We start from the raw sequence: 21,135 nt of genomic DNA, 5'->3' as shown, positions 1-21,135 counted from the left end.
CCAGTAGTCAAGAATAAAGAGGGCTTCTGCTGAGGATACAGAAAGTGGCAGGAGAATGCAGCTCCCATTTTAACAAAAACAAATTGGAAAATCTACAAAATTATATGTTTCATCTTGAAAAGGCTGAAATAATCAAATAATCTAATGAGCCAAGTTTTAAGAAGTGACAAACCCTTCTTAGAGGGGCCAGGGCCCAGGCTGTATTACCTTTGCCAAAGCAGTAGGAAGAACAGGAAGACACCACAGAAACAGATAAAGAGCTAGACTTATAACAAATTCACTCATCCTGTGGGTTAGGTGGACAGATAGTTTTAAAGCCCAATAAACCCTGGAAATAAGGGACGTGTACCCCTATTCACTCTTTTTCATGATTTTTTTTTAATGTTTGGGGTAAGGCAGGGAAACAGAGGGAAACAACCTCATAATTACAGAATTACAGGCACTCGGATCTTGCCTAAATCTGAAGAGAAAGAACCTAGAAACTCTAATCATTCTTGCCTTCTGCGTAAATCACTAGAAGTGGGTATGCAGTAGCTGCATCTGTCTCTGCAGGATGGGAATGAAAACTGGAAAAAAAAAAAAAAAAAAAAAAAAGACATCCCCAGACTTGCAGGCACTCAGGGCCTGCATTGGTCTGAGAGCGGAATAGAACATCTGAGAAGAATCTTTCCATACCTTGGGCCCCACGACGAGTCCCAGGAAGCAGCAGCCCTCCCCTGAGGGAGCAGGGGCACTGAAAGAACACTCCTCCGAAGAGGAGGAGGGACACAGGGTCTGCCTAAGTCTGCCGGCAAAGTCAGGACACTGGAAAATACCCTTTCCGTGCCCCAGGCCCTCCGCTGAGTTTAAGTGAAGGCTACCGCAACCCCAGCGGTAACAGCAAAGGCCAGGCCACTGAGTAACGGTCTGATCAATTCAACTTCTCCCACAGTAATTGCCTGATAGAAGCAAAGTCATCTTTTCTGTAAACAAAATTAAACTTAGTCACTACTGTACTTTTACACAATGTCTAATACTCAATAAAAAATGACACACCCACAAAAAAAAGCCAGCACACATGACTCATTGGCAAGAGACAAAATAATCAGTAGAAACACACTCATATATTAACTAAATCTTTGAAGAAAAATTAGTATCACATGGAGAAATCCCACCCATGAATAAGGGAAGGCCAAACAATACAACAAACATAATGCAAAGGCTATAAATTTGAGCCACAGAAATAAATTAATTTTATTTGGTTGATCTTTTCCCATTGATTTTCACTTTTTCTACTGAAGCTCCCATGGTGAGATTTCATGACTGAAATGCCACATGTTAAATTTTTTTATATTTTTTTCCCTTTGATCTAGACTCTGGAAAACCTCCTAGTCTTTATCTCCCTGAACACAAACTTATTTAAAGATAAGTATTTTATTTATTTCACGCTTTATTTTCTTTTCTTTCAGGAGTATTGTTTCAAATTCCTTAAAAAATTTATTATTTGTCCATTTTAGTATAACCTGTTCTATTTGAGTAATTGAAAAAATATATTTAATAAATCTTACCTTTTCTTCAGAATCAAAGTTCTTCTTAGTCATCTGAGTCACTAACTATATTGTTAGCTTCCCATGGTTTCTACTTACACGAATTCCTCTAGTATTTTTTTTTTACTATTGAACACCTTAATCATATTTTAAATTTTGAGCCTTCAAAGTACATTAATAATGCCTAGGTTCTCCAAAATACTCTCCTTGAATTTGTATGATTTATTGAAATCCTATTTCTCCCCAAAAATGAAGCTTCCAAAATTACCAGCACACTTAAATGAACAAACTTTTCCAATACATACTTAATGGAATAAAATTTTTTGAATATGTTTTAGAGTTCATTGCTTCGTTTATCTTCCATTTCTTTCTTTTAACAAGACTATATTACAATCCGGTGACTGTTAACATAGTCTTTAACTAATGAAACATTTTACTTTTCTCTGGAAAAACCCATCCCTTTCCTTTTGCTGTAATATTTACATACTTAATGCTCTTCCATGTTATGTATCACTATTTAACAGATTAGTCAATGCAGTATTATCAATAGTCATTGAGTTATTAAGCAGAGATTGACCATCTACTATGTTCATATCACTGTATACAGAAATTAATAGAATAGATCCTGCTTTTTGATGGATACTCTCTAGTGGGAAGACAGACATTAGAAAGGACACAAATAAATGCATGTAACGGTACTTTGTAAGTAAAGATATGAAAAAGACATAGAGTGAACTAATATAAAAATATTTTCTCTCATTTTGTCCATAATATAATCCAGTAGTTTTTCACAATGCAGTTAGCATTTTGAACAAATTTGACCACTTTCAGTAGCTCACAATTTTGTTTTTGTTATACTTGTTAATTGTAAAAGGATTTCTGGGAATTTCCCTTTTTTAATGGTGATAATATATATATCTTTGGATGTTCAGAATATGGCAAACTATTTTATTTAGAGGAAAAACATTGTATATTTTTTCCTATGAAATATAGTCCATAAAAATCTTATCAAATGAAAAGACTGATTATACTACTTTCTATTAGAAACTAATTTAAATATAAATATATACAGAGGTTAAAAGTTTTAAAACATGGGAAAAGTTATAACATATAAAAAAAGATATAGCTAAGCATGAGATAGTAGGTGTGATTATTTTACTATCAGAAAAGTAGACTTCAGAACAAGGAATATTTCAGGGGGCAAAGAGAACATTTCATAATGTGAAGGGGGAAATCTATTAAAAATATATAGTACCCTAAATGTCTACAAACCTGGATAAAAAATCTTTATACCAAAGAAAAGGAAAAAAACTCTGTTTTCCTCTCAAAACTTTCAGAACATTTCATTTCGGACACCAGGTGCGTGGCATTTTTCCACACTAAGCAATTCTCCAATTCTTCAGACACCATGTGGGTGTCCTGCAATTCAACTCAGTACTGAATCTACCTGGAGTTGGCATCATGTCCCACAAGTTAAGGGTTCAGTCCTATAAAACCCTCTCCACTTGAGACACCAATTTCAAGTCCCAGGTTGTCACCTGAACTTATGACTGACCAGTTAAAAATCAGGCCTTCTTGGCTTGATAATTTGCAAGAATCATTCTCAAAACTCAGGGAAGCACTATGTTTACCAGTTTATTACACAGTAAAGGTTATGATAAAAGACATAGTTGAACAGCCGTATGAGGAAATATATAGGGCAGGGTCTGAAAGACTCTTGAACACAGGAGTTTGTGTTCCTCTCTCAGTAGGTGGATGTATTCACCATCCCAGAAGTTCTCCAAACCCCATACTTTAGAGATTTCTCTGGAGACTTCGTCGTACAGGCATGATTGAGTATTAACTCAGTCTCCAGCCCCTCTTCCCTCTCTGGAGGATGAGCATGTGAGGCTGAAAATTCCAAGCATCTAATTATGGCTTGGTCTTTTCTGGCGACCAGTCTTCATTATGAAGATTTAATTTTTAGTAAACATTTTAGAAATAATTTTAAACATGCATTCAAAGCACATATGCCATGAAATACTAGAAATGAATGAAATAGTCAAGAAGCTTGGGTGGATCCTAAGGAAATGACTGCTTTTAAGCACTAATCCAAAGAGAGAATTCACTCATATGGAAGGGTGGCTTGTCAGCATCAGCTTTGTGTTTTATTTTTAGGATTTCCAAAATTACACAGTTGATGTAGGTCTACAGGGCTTTATTTGAAATTTTAAAAGCCAATAAATTCTGAAAATCTGAAGATTTTAAAAAACGACTTACCTGGCAATAAAATCTGATTTGACTTAAACTTGTTTGGTGAAAATGCCTGACCTGAACTGGCAGCAGCCTAATGATAGTTTTTATTAGTTCCTATTACTGTGAATAGTTATATGTTTCCCTGAATATATAATAATATGGTCACTTAAAGAATACTACCCTAGATCCAATGAAAGATATTATAAAATAGATTGCATATACATTCTTACTGCTTTTTGTACAATCTGATAATTACTGAAATCAAAAATCCTCTGGTTTTAGTGGCTTTGAACAAGAAATTGTCAACCTGAGCATCCTTGTGAAAATAGATTTTAAACAACATGGTTGGGTGTTCATTGAAAAGTAATGAGCCTAAACCAATGCCTGGCATGTAATATGGACCAAATTAATGTTTATTTTCGTGAACTTGAATTATTGTTCTCTAAACAAAAAGAGTGTCAACTAGACATTAGATAGAACATAAACTCAACAAGCCTAAAACTGAGATGAATTCCTTCCCACTGCCAAAATAAACAAGCAGAAACTTCTCCACCTGCATCCCTTCCCATGCCAACTCACTTACTGCAAATCTAGTCTTCCACTTACTCAGATTCGAAACGTTGGTACCATACTTGATACACCAATACTCTTAATCCTAGAATACGACACATGCTAGTATCAGAAAATACTATTGGAATCTGTTGACTCTATCTACAAAATATATTCAGAACCTGACCACTTTTATTCACCTCCATTGTTCTAAATAACAGATCTAGCTCATCTGGGTGATTGTGATACTTTATAACTGGACTGCCAATTCTATTTGATCTTTCTCCAACCACTGTATTCTCAACGAGGTAGCTTAGTGATCTTTTTAGAACCTTATTCAAATCATGTCACTCCTCTGAAAAATTCTTGAAAAGGCTCTCAAATTACTCAGAGTAAAAGCTAAAGTCTGCAATAATCTTTAAGAACCTACATGATCTGTCATAACTTTCTTTCTGAAATTACCTGCTAACATCCTTTCACTCACTTAGCTCATTCCAAGCACACAGGCCTTCATGTTCTCTCAATATGTCAGGCCTCTTCTCACCTTTCAGCCTTTTCCTGGCTGTTCCCTAACCTCTGTAACTCTCTTCCTACAGATGTTTCCATTGTAAAATTCCCCTTCTCCAGTATTTGTTCAAAGAACATCTTTATTCTCAGAGTGGATTACTATGCGCACCCAATTAGCATATCAGCCTCCCTCTTCCAATCCTAATACTCTGGATTGTACATTTTTTCATAATGTTTAGCAGCTTCTAACATAATATACAAATTCATTTCTAAAGTTAGTTTTTTATTGTCAAAGTTGCCCCACAAGATTATAAATTCACAAAGACAGGGATCATTGTTTTGTCCACTGTTGTGCCCCAAACACCTAAAACAAAGATAGGCACATAAGAATTGTCCAGTAAATATTTGCTGAATCAACGAAAGAACAATATTCAATTTTTATATTATTTAAAAAGAAAGATTCAGGACTGTACATAGGTTTTGTTTTGTTTTGTTTTGTTTTGTTTTTTGCTACTTTCCAAGAAGCAAGTCTCACTTTCACTTATAAAGATTTTTTTTGTCCTTAATAATTGTTCATTTCCTGTACATCATTACAGTCCAATATACATTGTCCAGAACTGAGAGAAGACTGAAGGAGAGCAATTGCAAATATAGACAATACATTGCATCATCTCCCAACATAGAGGATGTGAAGTAGCTTAAGTATGACCCGTTGTTTCTTGTTTCCTTTATTGTTTGTTTTTCCAAACCAAAGTGTTTTCAACTTAGATCTGCGTGGTTGATAAAGATAAAATGGTAACATTTATACCATTAGGAGGTTAGGAGAGTGTGGAGTTTTCCTGGAAAATCAAAATCAATCACTTCAATACTTTTAGTATAATTTAGAAATGATTTAAAAGGATTAAAAACACAACTGCTGAAACTCATAGTTTTCCAAAACCCAAATTACAGCTCTAGAAATAAAGATGAAAAACATTTGCTTTTTATAATATCCTAGTTAATATTTGTTGCTAGTATAGAATGTCCTTTTGAGAGGAATGAACACTGGCTTATACCTATTCTAGCTTAACAAGTTACTTGATGACAGATTTTTATACCAAATCTTAACAAAATTTGTAATGCATAAGAATATAATGAATACAATTTGACAATTCATATTTCCCATATGACTAAAAATCATATTGTAGTTTTCATATTAAAGCTGGTGTGATTAATTTTATGAAGTCCATAAAATTTACAAATATAACAATAGTAAATAAATAATAAGAAACACTAATATTTTATATATAGTTTTATTTCTGTTTCAATGAAATAGCTGCAACTCTAATAATATTGTGCCTGCTCTACCTTAGGGACTGGGGTTTTTACAGCCAACCAAAACAGACCTAGTGTCTGGCAAAATGAAGCTTACTGTCTAGTGGGATGTGTGTGTGTGTGTGTGTGTGTGTGTGTGTGTGTGTGCAGAAGCAAAGATCTCAGTAAAGAATATCTGCAAGATGGAAGAATTGGTATTTTAGAGAAGGTGGTCATAACAAACTTTTTAAGGAGTTAAAATTTAAGTTGTAACAAAAAATGAATTAGAAGATGCTAGATGTTTGAAGATGGAATGGAAAATAATCCAGGTATGGTACATATCATATGCAAATGTCCTGAGACTGAAAGAAGTTGGCTTATTCTAAGAACTCAAAGATCATTAGGGTGCTTAAAGCACAGCTGGCAAGAAAGGGAGGAATGAAATTACATAAAAACTTTCAAACTGTAAGTAATATGGTTTGATTCTAACTATAATGGGAATCCACTGAAACACTTCATCTGCAAAAAATACAATGAGATTTATTTTTTAAGGTTGCTTTTGCAGCTGGATAAAAAAGGTTTGGAATGTAAGATGAATAGAGGTGGAGAAAGAAGCTTGGATGCTACTAGTAGAGTCTAAGCAAAAGGTGATGGTGGTGTGAACTAAAGTTATGAGTGTAAAATGAGCAACAGAGAATGAGTGGAACATACATTTTGTATATAAGATCAACAGGATGGCTGAGAGATTGGTTTGGAGAGACCATGGGGTTATGCAAAGGAAGAATCAAGATGAAGACTCTGGGATGGATAAATTAATTAGGGAAAAGTCAGCAGAGAGGTGGTCTTTAATTTCAGGGAAACTTAACAATATCACAGGTTAGAATGTTCAGAAACAAAAGAAGTGGACTCACGTTGGTACCCAGTGGAACCCAAATATGTGGAGTTTACATTCAGAAAGAGGAGTGAACATCAAAGAACAAGGCAAATTCAGAAAAGTAAGAGGGAAACAAGGAACGATGATATAAGTGATGCTGCCTCTCCCCTCCAAATCCAACACCACACAGTTTTTCAAGGAAGAAGAGATCAGTTTGAGATAGTAGATCATAGTTTAATGCTGATATTCATAATCTAGGAAGAGTTTGATGATAGAATGATGATAATAATAAGGAGAGGCAGGATTAACAGACATGGACTTTGAGAATGGGGTAAGAGATGAGATCTGATCAAAAGTGGTGGAAGTACTCTGACAAAAAAAGAAGAGGTTTTATTATTGTAAGAATAGGTTAGAGAGAAAATGGGAGTTCACACATATCTAGGTTTATAAATTCAGCAGCATTAATTGCTGAAACTGCGTATCACATTTGTTCAGGCATTTGTGCTAGATATAGACAAGATTCTTCCTCTGCTGTTGGTATAATTTAATAGATTGGACCTCATTAAGAAGTTACTTTCTTTTGCCTTTATTTAAAAATTCACACCTTATCATCATTCTATTCTTATGCAAGTGTAAATTACGATTTTAAACATTTAGATCAACACTTAAGTCAAAATGGTCTTTTATTAAGTTACTGTACATTGTATAGTTCATTACAGGGTACAAGATACATTATGAGAAATCGGTAATGCATTTCAGATTTGGTGACTTATTTTTCATAAAATTTCTGCATTTTAGAAAATTCTAAATTGAAATATTTCTTTCAACTCTTGAAAAATCTATTTCTAGTAAATCTCACTTGCTATAAAAGTAATAAATTACTCTTTTTCTAGTATTAAATGTCATTTGAATAATTAGTGTTGGGAAATTTAACTAATGAATAAAATCAGTTTTTGTTATTCAAAAGCCCATATTTTCACTGAAAGTCGAGCATTGTAAGGCACTAGAATCTGGATTATTCTGAGAAATTTCATAATAGCTTTCAGAATGTGGGTTAGATCTGGATAACTACTTTTTTAAAGTTAGGTTTAAAGGAGTATGTCTTTCACATAATTTCAGGTACTTGCAGAGTAACAAACAATATTTAGTTCTCTTTTAATTTCTACCTCTTCAATTCCTCCCCATGTAAAGATTTGTTACCAACATATTGACAGACCATATAAAATATACACCAGTGATTTGTGAGCAGCTTAATAACTCTCGGCTTTTTTTCCACATGATTCAACAAATGATTTAAATTAAGGAATTTCTAGTCCATTCCATAAATTTATGTATTTCTTTCTTGGATCAAAGAGATATGGAGTCCCCAAGGATGGAAACATGCTGGTTAAGGCCTTTTTTCCTTTTTCTTTGATGACATCTCATAGACTACCAGTACTATATGGTATTTAAAGAATGATAAATTGTGACAGAATTTCAGTGAGTTATAGAAAAAAATTGTTCAGGGCACATGATATGTATATTCAATTATTTCATTTTTCACATATGAGTCATGAAGCTAAGATTGGCCTAAACTGCAATAAATGGAAGTGTCATATTTAATCACACTAATAAAATGTATATTCTCAATCACCAGCTTGTTTAAAATACATTTGAAATTCCAAAGAGCTTACTAAGTGAACAAATTAAATTCACTCGGCCTTGGCAAATTTAGGATATGATACATAACACAGTTTACCTCTTAGGCACTCAGTATACATTTCCACATGATACTGAAATAGCTTTTAAAAACATATTATTATTTTGAATGTGTAGCATAGGCTTGGCTCAAGAATTAAACTTTGAGATGATGCAGAACACAATGTGAATTAATTCGTGTCTGCCAAGTATTTGTTCAATAACTGTTCTTAACAAGTAAACTTACCTCGAGTGTTGCAAGGAAAACTCTCTTGCATATTGAAAAGAGTCATCAAATACAAGTATCTTTATTCCTGAATGCTTGCTTTTACATGGATTATGGTACTAAAAAATTAAGATCTACTGGAATATATAACTTCCTAGATGTGGGACAGAAACAAATTGATATGGAAAATTTGGGACTCACAGAATTCACGAAGCAAATGAGTTTAAAGCACATAATCTGAATAACCTGCTGGAACCTATTCATGATATATGGTGGTACCACTGACAATATATGATATAGTTACTTGAATTTATTGAACACTGATAATGCCTGGCCCAACTTAGCACCTTTATCCCTGGGATTGTTTTACTGGCCAGGACCCAGCATAGGACAGGCCACATTCTGGTGTCCAGTATACCTCATTGCCTGAGATCCATTTAATCTATCTTACATTCTGCTTTTTGGTGCTTTTCTCATCCCTTAGAATTCTCCTTCTGGCACTCATATATTGTTTCTGGCTTTTCTCCTTAGTGATGAGTCACAATGACTGCTTTTATTATAAGGTTTTTTCAGGGGTTTCCAAGTTGGTGCCTCATCTTCACAGTCTGATCCAGAGACCTTATCCCCAAAGACAGGACCTCCTGGCATCTCCATAGGACAGATAATGGAACACTGAAGACGTGATGTGTCATTTTAAGTCCTTTGGGAACCATTAATTTATTACAGGACTAGGAAAGATCAGGAAGACACCTGTCTCATCATCATTATGCTAAATTGCAATATCCCCATGTTCCTTGATGCACACCACTAGTTCAGAAGAATAAATTGGTATTTGGGGGTGATGTTCTAGTCAAGGAATATGCATTTGGTTGGACTGCCCATTCTTGGAATTCTGGAAGAGGGCGTGTCAGCCATTAGAGGCAGGGATCACGACACTGACCGTATCTTTCTTTACTTGAGATTGGCTATAGGTGTTACTCCTGTTATTGTTCTGGCTAGTCACTTTTTCCCAAAGATAGAATCTTATATCTCTAGTTTCTACCTAAGACTCTATTTTTTATCATAAGTGGATCATTTTAAGATTATGCTGATACTACACACCCTACTTGCTGTATAATCAAAATTACCTGCTTTAACAAAGCATCTTCCCCATTAGACATCTTAGATACTACAATTTCATCCTGATTTATATTTATTACAGATCCTGGAGAAATGTGGTTTTCCTGTTGATTTACCAGCTCTAGAATAGCATGTTTCTGTATTACTTCTTTTTTGAAGAAATCTGGCAGTTAGATCCTAGAGACCAAGAGCATCATTAGTTTGACTTTGGTTAAAAAAAAAAAAAAAGAGAGAGAGAGAGAAACTCGTGCTCTAAAATGCAGAAGTTGACTACAACAGTTTGCCTCATTTTGATGGCATATCATATATTTTCTTCCATGGACTTTGCCATCTTTAGAATTAGAAACAAATGCTCCTAAGATGACTGGTGGTAGTCAGCAGTAGAATTTGTCCTGTACGTCCACATATCCCAAGATCTGGGCTTTATAGTTACAGTGTTTAAATCAACTGATTATAACCTGTTAATGATATAGCAAGACATTATCTATTAAAGTTTTTGCCAAAATATTTTAATTTAGTAGTCAAATCCAATTGAAAATGGGAGTTACATAAAAATCACTTAAAATTTTGCTTTATAGTCAAGTTTACTGGCACTTCAGTCAATGTAATGTAAACCATAATATTTAGTTAAACTTTATAGTGTGAGTTGCATTTTGGGAAGGTACTATTAAATTGTATAAAATTATTTAAGATTTAAAAATCATAATTTAGATGCAGAATTTCCTATCCTTTATTTCTAGTCCAGGGCTCTGTAGAAACTGTGGTGTAAGGCTCTTTCTTTTGGACCACTTACTTTGGGCACCTTATTGTTAAAATAATAAGTGAGTAAAAATCTAGATGACTTTCTTATCCTTGGAATACTCTGCAGTTGTAATGAGCTTTCTAAAACTTTACTTATAAAAGTTTGAATTTTTTTGTTTGCTTAGCTCTGTTATCTGAAGTGAATGTGTGCCTTTTATTAATTTACAAGGATTAAGATTGTTATCAATGGTAAAAATATTCTTTATTATTGCTCTTATTTTGAACCCTACTGTAAATGATAGACTTCAGAAATGCTGAATATCTGGCTTATAATATCAGTTCAAGAGTATTCCAAGACTGTGCTAACAGGTAATCCTTATCTCATTTCTGCAGGGTTCAAGTATTTATCCTGCGAAGTCATAAGTACTTAAAATGGAAATGTAGAAAAAGCTTGTAATATACACCATGACAGCAGGATAGACAATGAAGAAATAGTGCTGTTAGTGCCACAAGAACACAAAATAGATCAAGGTGACAAATGAGATGTGGATCTATTGTCTCTTCAGAATGTCAGAGGATTAGGTGGACCAGGCTTATTAAGCCCAAAGTCATTGCCTTGTTGTTACTCTTTGGTAGTTATATGAATTGACTGTAGCAGCAGTGAATTCTCCTGAGAAATATGTAGTCAACAGTTGGTGTTCATGAATACATAGTTAGTATTAATGAATTTTTAAAAACTTTTTAGCCATTGCTGAGTTAAGCGGTCACAAAAATAGAGTATGTACGACCAAATACAAACTGAAAATGACTAGTAGTAGTATGACTTGGACAAGTTATTTAGTCTTCTTCAACTTTAATTTACTCTTCTGGCAAATTATTTCAATCATACGTGGAAGGGGATTTGTCAGGATTAATTGATATAACAGGTGAAAACAATTAGCACTTCTTTGGCATTGTGGTTATTCAATATATAAATGTGCTTAGTTCCATTCTTGTTTGAGTGATAATTTTTTGGTGAACACTTTTACATGATAGATATAATTATTACTGAACATACAATTAGTACAAGTTGAAATGAGAGAGGAAATCAGAAAAAGATGAAAGAAGTACAAAATTTTTATCAAGAATCTACACTTAAATTCTATAAAAGATGTAAGGTAGTGTTTAAGAATGTCATTTCTGTGATCAGGAAGACTATTCAAACTTTGGCTCTGCAACTGAAGCAGCTAGTGACCTCGACCGCACTATTTACCTGGTTTGGGTAGCTCAGTTTTCTTACCCATTAAGGGGAAAGATAACAACAGCAACCACAGCAACGATACTACTACTTAAGTCAGAATTACTTTGTGGATTAAATATAAACGGCTAAAGCACTTAGAGCTTGGGACAGGTCTATTCTCCTAACTTTACAGATTAGGGCAACAAGGCCTGGAAAGGTTCAGCGCTTCCTAAATTCGTGGCAATCCACTGGTATCAGGACTGGAATCCACCTGCTTTTTAGCTAACATTCTTTCCACTGTACAAAAATTAGATTATGATAATTATAGCTGTAAATTATTACCAGTGAGATTGAAATACAAATGAACCGCGCCTGAATGAAGGACGATGGAAGGAGGTTGGCAGGGGAAACAAGTAGACTTGATAGTAGTCTTTATGTAATTAAAAGAACGTGAATGTACGGCAACACAGCAGTTGATATAGATGGATCACAAGACTTTTTGGAAGGCTTGAGGACTCACTTGGGGTGTTTGCTGTCCTGTGGCTTACTTCTCTCTGAAGATGTATTCACAGCCCTCTCTACCTGTCTTCTTCTCATTAAGCTACATGCATTGAATTTCTATGGAACTGCCCCAGCCTGCCATGGCTAAATTTAAAAAAGCTTTTAGTGGAAACACAAGTCTTTTAACAAAAGCATTTATCACCATAGTCAGTGACAGTCATTCCTCCCCTGGGCTAGTGTAAAGGTCTGCTTACTGATGCTTCTTCTGTTTATTCCTTATATATTAGCCAGCATGAACTTGTAAACAGTGTAAATCAAATGATATCCCCCTTTCATCACCCCCCACAAACCTTCCAAAGTTTCCAAATTTATTTTCACTGAGACCCAAACTGTTAACCATGGCCTCCATGGTCATAGATGACTAGGCTTCTGCACACGCCTCCCGTATCAATTTATAATGCTAGTTTAGTTTTTTCAGATCAACACACTAGACTTTCTTCTTTCTGTTCCTTGACATGGAAATCATACTTCCACTTTTTATTATTCCCTTTGCCTGGGATACTCTCATTCAAGGTCAGGTCTTATCACTTACCTCTATGGAAATTATTTTCTTCATTCATTTTTTTTAACTTCCTTATTTATCTACCTCCTCTCTCACTCATATATGAAATACAATATAAGTTTTATGAAAGCAGGGATCTGTGCATCATGGTCAGTTCTGTAACCCTATTATGCGTAAGTGATAAGGGAATAAAATAGCATGTTGCCCCTCACATGCAGATATGAATCATCAGTACGGCCCACAACTGGGATAGTGTTACTAGTGAATTTGCACTAATCCATTTCCTTTAGTGTTTCATTTACTACGTGACTGAAAGGAATTAAGGGTGTCTCTAGTGATCAAGTATGTACATGAAAAAGGAAAGAATTAAACATTGAACCCATATGTGTCTGAGGAATGCAGCTTGTATTTCTGAGGCAATCCACTGATTCTGGGATTCTCGGATCAGTATGCTGTGACCAAGCTACTCGTGATAACGGAGGATTGATTTCCCTCTTACACTTCCCTTCCAAGTTCAAACCCTACCATAAGAAGAAACAATTAGATTCCCTCTAAATGCAGTGTTAACTGATGAGCCTGTTCCATGCTCAATGGTGGAAATCAATTTTCATTTAAGAACCTACAGTACTTAGCCTTTTTCCGTTTTTGTAGTCTGTATCGATTCTTCTTTCCGTGGAAAGACGCTATCCATTCTGCTGTAGCCAAGCACTGTTTCCATGGTCCCAGGATAATGGGGTAAAAGTCCCAGAGGGCTTTCCTAAACTGGCTGTATGCCCACTTTTAATATGTAGATGAAGGCCATTCTATTCATTATGGAACGTGGGAGCCTTCTTTTCCATTTAAAAGAAACAAACATTATTGTGGCAAGACTCAAAATAAGTTCTTTTTTGGCCTTTCCAGTCAACTCAGGGGCAAGAAAGAGGTGAAAAGAATACTGTAATGAATTATAAATTATTCTTTTCAGTTAAGTGTGGCCATTAACTCCTTCAGATCCAAGAGGAGTTTGGAACAACTGTCTCTGTTCTTCCTAAGCCCTAAGCTAAGGGTGTTTCGTGTAACGAATATTCAGTAGATATTTGTTGACAGGAAGAACAGTATCCAGCAGTGATTTTTACATCAGTATTGTACACAATGTAGTTCCAGAATTTATACAGACAAGGAAGACTGCCTTCTGGGGAATGACTCCTTAAAGGCAAAGTTGTTTTGGGAACAGGTGCCTTTCAGATTAGGCAATCGTCCCCTCTTTGTGTACAGTGAAGATCACCATAAAAATGGTCTCTATCACAACGGTTTTCATTAAACGGTCTTCTCTGGCATGACTTTTTTAATGAACATTTTATGAATTTTCCTTCATGAAAAATTGTCGTTTCATGTCTTTTGTAACGTATCATCTAAAAGCACAAGTCAACAGGGGAAACAAGAACAGCAACATGATTTAACCTCATGATAGAACATAACATTCCTGCTATTTTCCTGTACAGATAACAGCAGGCAATCGCCATGTAGCCTCATTTAACAAGGGCAGAAAGAAAAAAAGCCATTTCCAGGATCCAAATGAAAAAACTTGAAATCAAACAAGTTTTTTACTCCAATACTTTGGCATTATACCTTGCCAACAAAATTGTATCTTAATTAACTTTTTTCCATTGTTTAAACAAGTGACTCTAAAATAAAATCATCTAGCTATATGTATTTTTTCTGCCCTACTTTATGAGTTATTTCTGCTATTTATTCTTTCCCAGTGAAAACCAGAGAACTTTTATTATTTGAATCATGTTATAAAGTATTCTTTATTATAAAATAAAAACTTCACTTGGCAATAAAATGAGAAAATTATTTTCTTTTTACATCATGCTTATGAACACGTTAATTATCTAGCATTTTTAATAAAAAAAAAGGCTGCTTGTAGTAGCTAATAACTTCCAAAATGAGCTTTAGCTGTGCTTACTAATTAGAAATTTATGTTCCATTTTTATTTGAAAGTTTTATACCGTATGTGTTTGACTACTTCCTAATCCTAGAGACTTGGTGTGGTCTTTATTTTATTTTGTTTTTGAGATCTCTGCTTTTGTAGCATTTTTTTCACTACCACATGTAGCTTTCACTTTCTTGGAGATGCTGGTAGATTTGAGCATAGTACTCGCTAGTCATTGGAGTGAGATAATCAGAACTAACCTGGTTTACTTAAGAAGAAGAAAGTCTTTTGAGTACAAAAATTTGAATTGCCTTGGCACAGCAGCCAACACTGTGAGACTTAATGGGTTTCTTAACAATAGTCTCTCTGTAGAATGTTTTTAGCTGCGTTGTGATAGTCAGTCTTTTCTCTCCTGGGAAACTGACCCACATACCGTGATGCTTAGAAGATTCCATGGCCCTCTGGATGCCAGTCAGACTTCTCTAATCTAGCTGTTAGGTCAGGCAAAAAAAGAGGAAAGAGCTAAATCGATAAAGTAGATCTAAGACATGCTTTCTCTCGTCACCTAGATATTTATACTTTCTAGAGTGAAAATGCATGAAAATCTATTTTTAAGACCTCTTGTAGGAAGGTTTGGAGAGCAATGTATATATGTGTATATTTAACTGTGAGTTAATGATAACAATATAAGTTTCTAAGTCATCTACAATAATATTTTGTCATCATAAAAGTTTGGTTTTGCTTATTATTGTTACTAGAGTTATTTATCCAAACAGGAAATTACCATTAATTGAAGGCCAGATCAAAAATTTAGAGAGGAAAAATTGAAAGGAAATATTTGTGCCAGAAACTTCTTCACTAACTGTGGGTTTGTTTCTAGCTGTTTCTTATCCACTTGTGGTTCATTAGTGTATTCAGATTCTAATATTCTTAGTGGTCCTTTTTATAGTTTTTATTTCTAAAGATTTTTTCATCATAAAATATATAATATTGCATCATCTGCAACTTAAGGAGGAAATAGCTGTATCATATTTGTGCATTTTCTTCCAAACCCAATAAACTAAGTATATTAAATTAAATGATACTTTTCTAAATAAAATAAGCATATTTTCTCCTGGTGGATAGAGTTACCAGATAAAATATAGGACGCTGAGTTAAATTTGCATTTGAAATAAATAATGGATTTTTTAATTATCATAAGTACGTTTCAAATATTACATGGGGCATAAACTAAAAATATTTGTTATTTGAAATTCACATTTAACATTACTGTAAGTATGACCTTTGCAATATTTGGGACATACTTATAATACAATTTTTACTCATTTTTTTCTGAAATACAAATTTAACTCAATGTACTTTATTTTTATTTGCTAAATCTGGCAACCTTAACTGTCAACAATGTGAAATTTGAAAATCACAAAAAACAGTTAAATACCTATAACTCTAAGATGTTCGCATGATTACTTGTAACATTTGAATGTACTTCCTTATAGACTTTTTATATGACTCTTTGACCAGAATTGAGCTCATAATTAAAAAAAAATACAAAACTAGTTATTTCTCAGGTAATCAGCGATCTCTTCAATTTACATTCACAAGTTTATCTTCAGCTTAGTTTTCTTATTTTCTTATTTTCTTACTTGTTGTTAATTATATCTTAGACTTTTTTTTCAAATGGGATAAAAGATTTCTGAACATAAGATCAACATTCTCTTTCCTTCATACTTGTGTTATTTTAACTTGCTTATAAACTTCCTTTTTTTGTAAGTCTTTTGAGACATATTTTATATATCATACAGTTCATCCATTTCACCTACACAATTCAATATGATTTAATAAATATATGGAGTTCTGTAATCATTACCATAAATCAGTTTTAGAACATTTTCATTACCCCACTGAGACTCCATTTACTGTTATCTCCCATTGTGCCAAACTGCTGGTCCCAGTAAACCACAGATTTACTTTCTGTTTTTAGAGATTCAGCTTTCTGAGCATGTCATAAAAATGGAATCATATGATATATAGTCTTTTATGACTGGCTTCTTCCTTTTCTTTTGATTGAGTACTGCTGTTACTGTGTTGAAGCTGCTACTGCCTGCCATGTGACAGGCCAATAAACCGAGAGGAGGTGTTGGGGCAGAGAGTAGCACATTTATCCGGAAAGCCAAAATACTCAGAAGACGGCAGACTGCTGTTCCAAAGAACCATCTTACCTGAGTTAGAATTTGGGCTTCTTTTGTACTAAAAGAGGAGGTAGTGTGGCTAGTTGTTGCAGATCCTGGAGGGGATGTGATGTGATAACCCTTTGTTCTTACAGCTGTCCACGTAGGTCTGGTCACCAAGTTCCTGTAAACCTTCAACAAAACAAATGTTTTTTGTTGTTGTTGTTCTGCAACTACTTATCTCAATATGAATGAAAAATGTCATTGTTTCAAGGTCAAGCCGGGAGGCAGAGCCTTGAGAAAGGGCTTTTATGCGTATTTCAGGCCATAGGCAACATTATTTTGCTGATTGATGAGACAAAGGAGCAGATCCAGCATGACTAAGCACAGGCTACAGAGTACAAAGGTTAGAGCTAAAGGACAGATCCAATGTGGAGTCAGGTTTGTTCTTCTCTGTTACACTACTTTTGCTTCTTCAGTGAATGCTTCTAGTTTGTTTCCTATATCAACGCTAAAACGTTCTACAGCTTCAAATCTATGCTCAACCACCTTCAATACAGATTTTGATTCTGATAATTGCACTTCCTTGAAATTCTTCTTTGAGGGAACACACAGACACACATTTAAATCTCATTCTGTTATTTTATCGTCTCCAGTAGTTGGCACTATGTGCTAGTTTGTAGGAGGTAAAAATAGTGTTATATCCTCATGAAAAGTAGCATCTATGAAATAAAGAGAAATTAACCAGTTTTGGGTGGAAGGTATTGTCTCTGGATCTTTAAGAACGTAGCATACATATGAAGACAATTGATATATTCTTTTTTGGTGGTTGCAAGGTCATTAGAAAAATCCTAAAAAAAAAAAAAAATTAATTTGTATGATAATTTTAAAGATGTGTCATCTAAGAGAAGACTATGATGAAGTTCAAGTGTTGAGACAGGAAGGGATGCTTTGCCTGGGCCAATTGCCACAAACCCCAAATGAACCAATAGCTGAGTGAGCTGGAGGCGGGCTTCAAAGAGATTTACTTGTGCCCTGAAATTTTATGTGTAATTTTCTTTGTTGATTCATTTTTATTTTCCTGGGGACTATTTTAATGACCTTCTTAAAGGGAGTTATCCTTGAACCCAAATTGTAAGAACTTCTCTCAAGTCTTAAATTAATTTCTTCTTACTAATAAGACAGTGTCATTTGAGGCATATAATTGTTCATATTTGATTTCTTTTTCCTTCATGTTATTTTGTCCAGGTTGCTCTACACAACAAAAAAAAGAACTTTTTTTAACTTTTCTTAATGGAAATGTAGATATTTTGTAGTCAACTTTCATAAAGAGAAAAATATAGTTGGTATTCTTATGTATATACAGTTTCAATCAGAAACAACTGTACTAAGGATAATTGTCCTCATAAAAATTTTATCAGAGAGAGTAGTCTCATAAAATCTGAACTCCTCCTTCAGAAAATCCATTTTTAGGGTATCTGACCTATGGAACAAAGCAACATTTCTGACAAGTTCTAGAAACACTAGAACTTAAAAAAGTTTAAAGTTTCAGAATATTAGCAAGTAGATGAACAGAAACCCTCCTTTTAAATTATTTTGGTGCTTAGATGTGTGTTGGCACAATCACAATATATTGTAAAAAATCATTCTCATTGTCTTTTGTAATCAGGTTCTAATCTGAGGGTAGACGCTGAGTTATATATAGAAAAATAATCATCAGTGTCTGTGGAACAAATAAATGCTAACAATGACCTTGATTCCTTGAGTAAGGGTACAAGGTTTGCTGAGCAAAATATTGGTAATTACTCTGAGTTTACTGTTGTTGAAAAATGTTAATTATTTAATGAGTCCTGAAGTGCTGAACTATGTTTTATTTCCTCAATGAAAAATTTATACAAGTAGGTAATCAACACATTTTTATTTGCCCATTGAGGGAAAGAAAACACACAAAGATTGTTTTAATAACTTTCTTAGTCTAAATTTTAAGAAAAGTGTAGCTCTTATAAAATTTCTCATGTTCTTAGGTAAACTGAAATATTGATGACAATTAAAAAAACCTAAAATGAAATTTTCTTTAAGGAATATAAAACATTTGTTCCTAAAACTGATCATTAAAAGAACTTGAAACATGTATTTAGACTCTTTTTGGTGTACTGGGATTCTCTTTAAAATTTTTCATTCAAAATGTAACCATGTGGTGAAAGTCAAATCAAATGATTCAGCTATAAACTATGTTACATCAAATACCTCAAACGCATATTTCAGATTCTAAAGTTTCGATTTATAAAAGTGATTAGAGTAATAATCAAGGATCGCTTCAAAATATTTATTGAAATCATTCATGAGAAAATTTACAGTAGTACAGAACAATATCAGCTTGAGTAAGCCTGAGATGGGCTTGGGCCCAGGACCTGGGACCCTTTTCTGCAGTGCTTGCACTTGGACAAATGTCTCCTCGACACACACAGCACACACACACAGCACCCCCAAGGGGGTGGGCAGACCACCTAAGTCACCCTTCTTCTAGCCCCACCCACCAACCTGCCCCTCCCCTCACCCCATTAAGGGACTAGTTCACCTCTGCTCGGGAAGCGAGCCAGAGAACCTGTTGCTTGTTTTCTCTCCTTTGTGCTGCAGCAGGAGCCCCCAGAAAGCCTTGCCTGAATTCTTCATCTGGCCTCTTATCAATTTCTATTGAGTAAGGAGTCTAAGAACATAGGTCGGTAGCAGACCGAATTTTAGTAGAGTTGAGGGCTACCGGAATTTTGGATCTATCACTGAGTTTGTCTTCTCTAATACATGGGAAAAGTGAAGATAGATGTAAGAATCTTGTATGCTCAGCATATGAGGCAAAATAATAAATACATAAATAAATACAACAAAACACATAAACAAATTTACAGACAGTTAATAGTCAACATATAGATTTCCAGGTATTCATCTAAACCATACTTCCATCAACACATGCTGAGTACATACAAGGCTGTCATGAAAGCCATAAACAAACAAATTATTTTTTTGCATATGACATAATGTAAACAAATTTTGTCCTGGTATGATGAGAGCTGTATCCAGTAAAGAAGGCTAACATGCAGAGAGCTTAAAGTTCCAGACTTGTTTTGTTTTAGAGTCATCTGCTTCTAAATGTGTAATTTCAGGTTTATATGAAGTGTGTCTAAAATGTAGTGCCAAGATGCATTGCTCTTACTACCTCAGACGAGAACAGTGAAAAATATAGTTTGCCATTTTAGAGAAAGAAATACTCTCAGGCTTTACCTCATATTTCAGCTTCTGGACAAGAAGGAGTTATTTCTGCTTAAACTTTTGTCATCTTCTAAACTGAGAGGAGCAGAGGGGAGGAGAATAAACACTTCTCTTTCCACCCTCTTACTACCTCCATGAAAGGGAGAAAGAGATTGCTATTCTTATGGCTCAAGCAGTACGAATCAGACTTTCTTTAATAGCTATTGAAAGATGCTGTGCATCCTTAAGGACCCCACACCCTATTTTTTAAGCTTTCCTTTTTCCTTAGGCAAGCCAGTAAGAACATAATTGTCGGGGCCTACACCTGGCAGCTCCAGGGTTAAGATCTTACGCATCCCTGCAGGTATGCTGCTGTATGGAGCAGAGCCTCTGCTTCCGGTCTGAAGACAGAGCTACATCTCTTTAGCATTCCAAACATGAGTCTCAATAATTTGCTTTGTAGAGGAAGTTAGAAAAAACTGATTCGTCCTTTCCTAAGTTTTACTCACCAGTTCATCCTTTATTAAAGTATGGCCTTGTGATCTGATGCATTTTTCTTACTACTAATCAAATATCCATTTTTCCCCCATTTGGCGATTGGCCAGATTGAAGGGGATCAGATTACTCATTCACTTTTGTGAATGGGTGATTTACTCTTTTTTGTATGATAGATTATTAGTCCCAATTTGTTAGCTTTCATTGCATCCATAGGAGCACATAATCAGAACTGTTAATGTAACATTTTATATTTTTAATAGGTTGATTGATAAATAGATTTAG

At 34.6% G+C, this 21,135-nt stretch overlaps 2 long non-coding RNA genes across 2 annotated transcripts in view; one reads left to right on the top strand and one right to left on the bottom strand.

The window, feature by feature from the left end:
• Window positions 1–21,135, top strand: part of LOC116657458 — an 84,387-nt gene that overhangs the window by 23,833 nt on the left and 39,419 nt on the right. The window lies entirely within an intron of this gene.
• The window catches only part of LOC116657456, a 40,062-nt gene continuing 36,130 nt past the window's right edge, over window positions 17,204–21,135 (bottom strand). The window contains exon 4 of the long non-coding RNA XR_004312536.1: window positions 17,204–17,304. This is a non-coding gene — a long non-coding RNA (uncharacterized LOC116657456). The remainder of the gene's footprint in view (window positions 17,305–21,135) is intronic.

Source organism: Camelus ferus, chromosome 2 (genome assembly GCF_009834535.1).
Source record: "Camelus ferus isolate YT-003-E chromosome 2, BCGSAC_Cfer_1.0, whole genome shotgun sequence".
NCBI classification, from domain to species: Eukaryota; Metazoa; Chordata; class Mammalia; order Artiodactyla; family Camelidae; genus Camelus; species Camelus ferus.
This window is presented reverse-complemented; position numbering and strand designations above follow the sequence as displayed.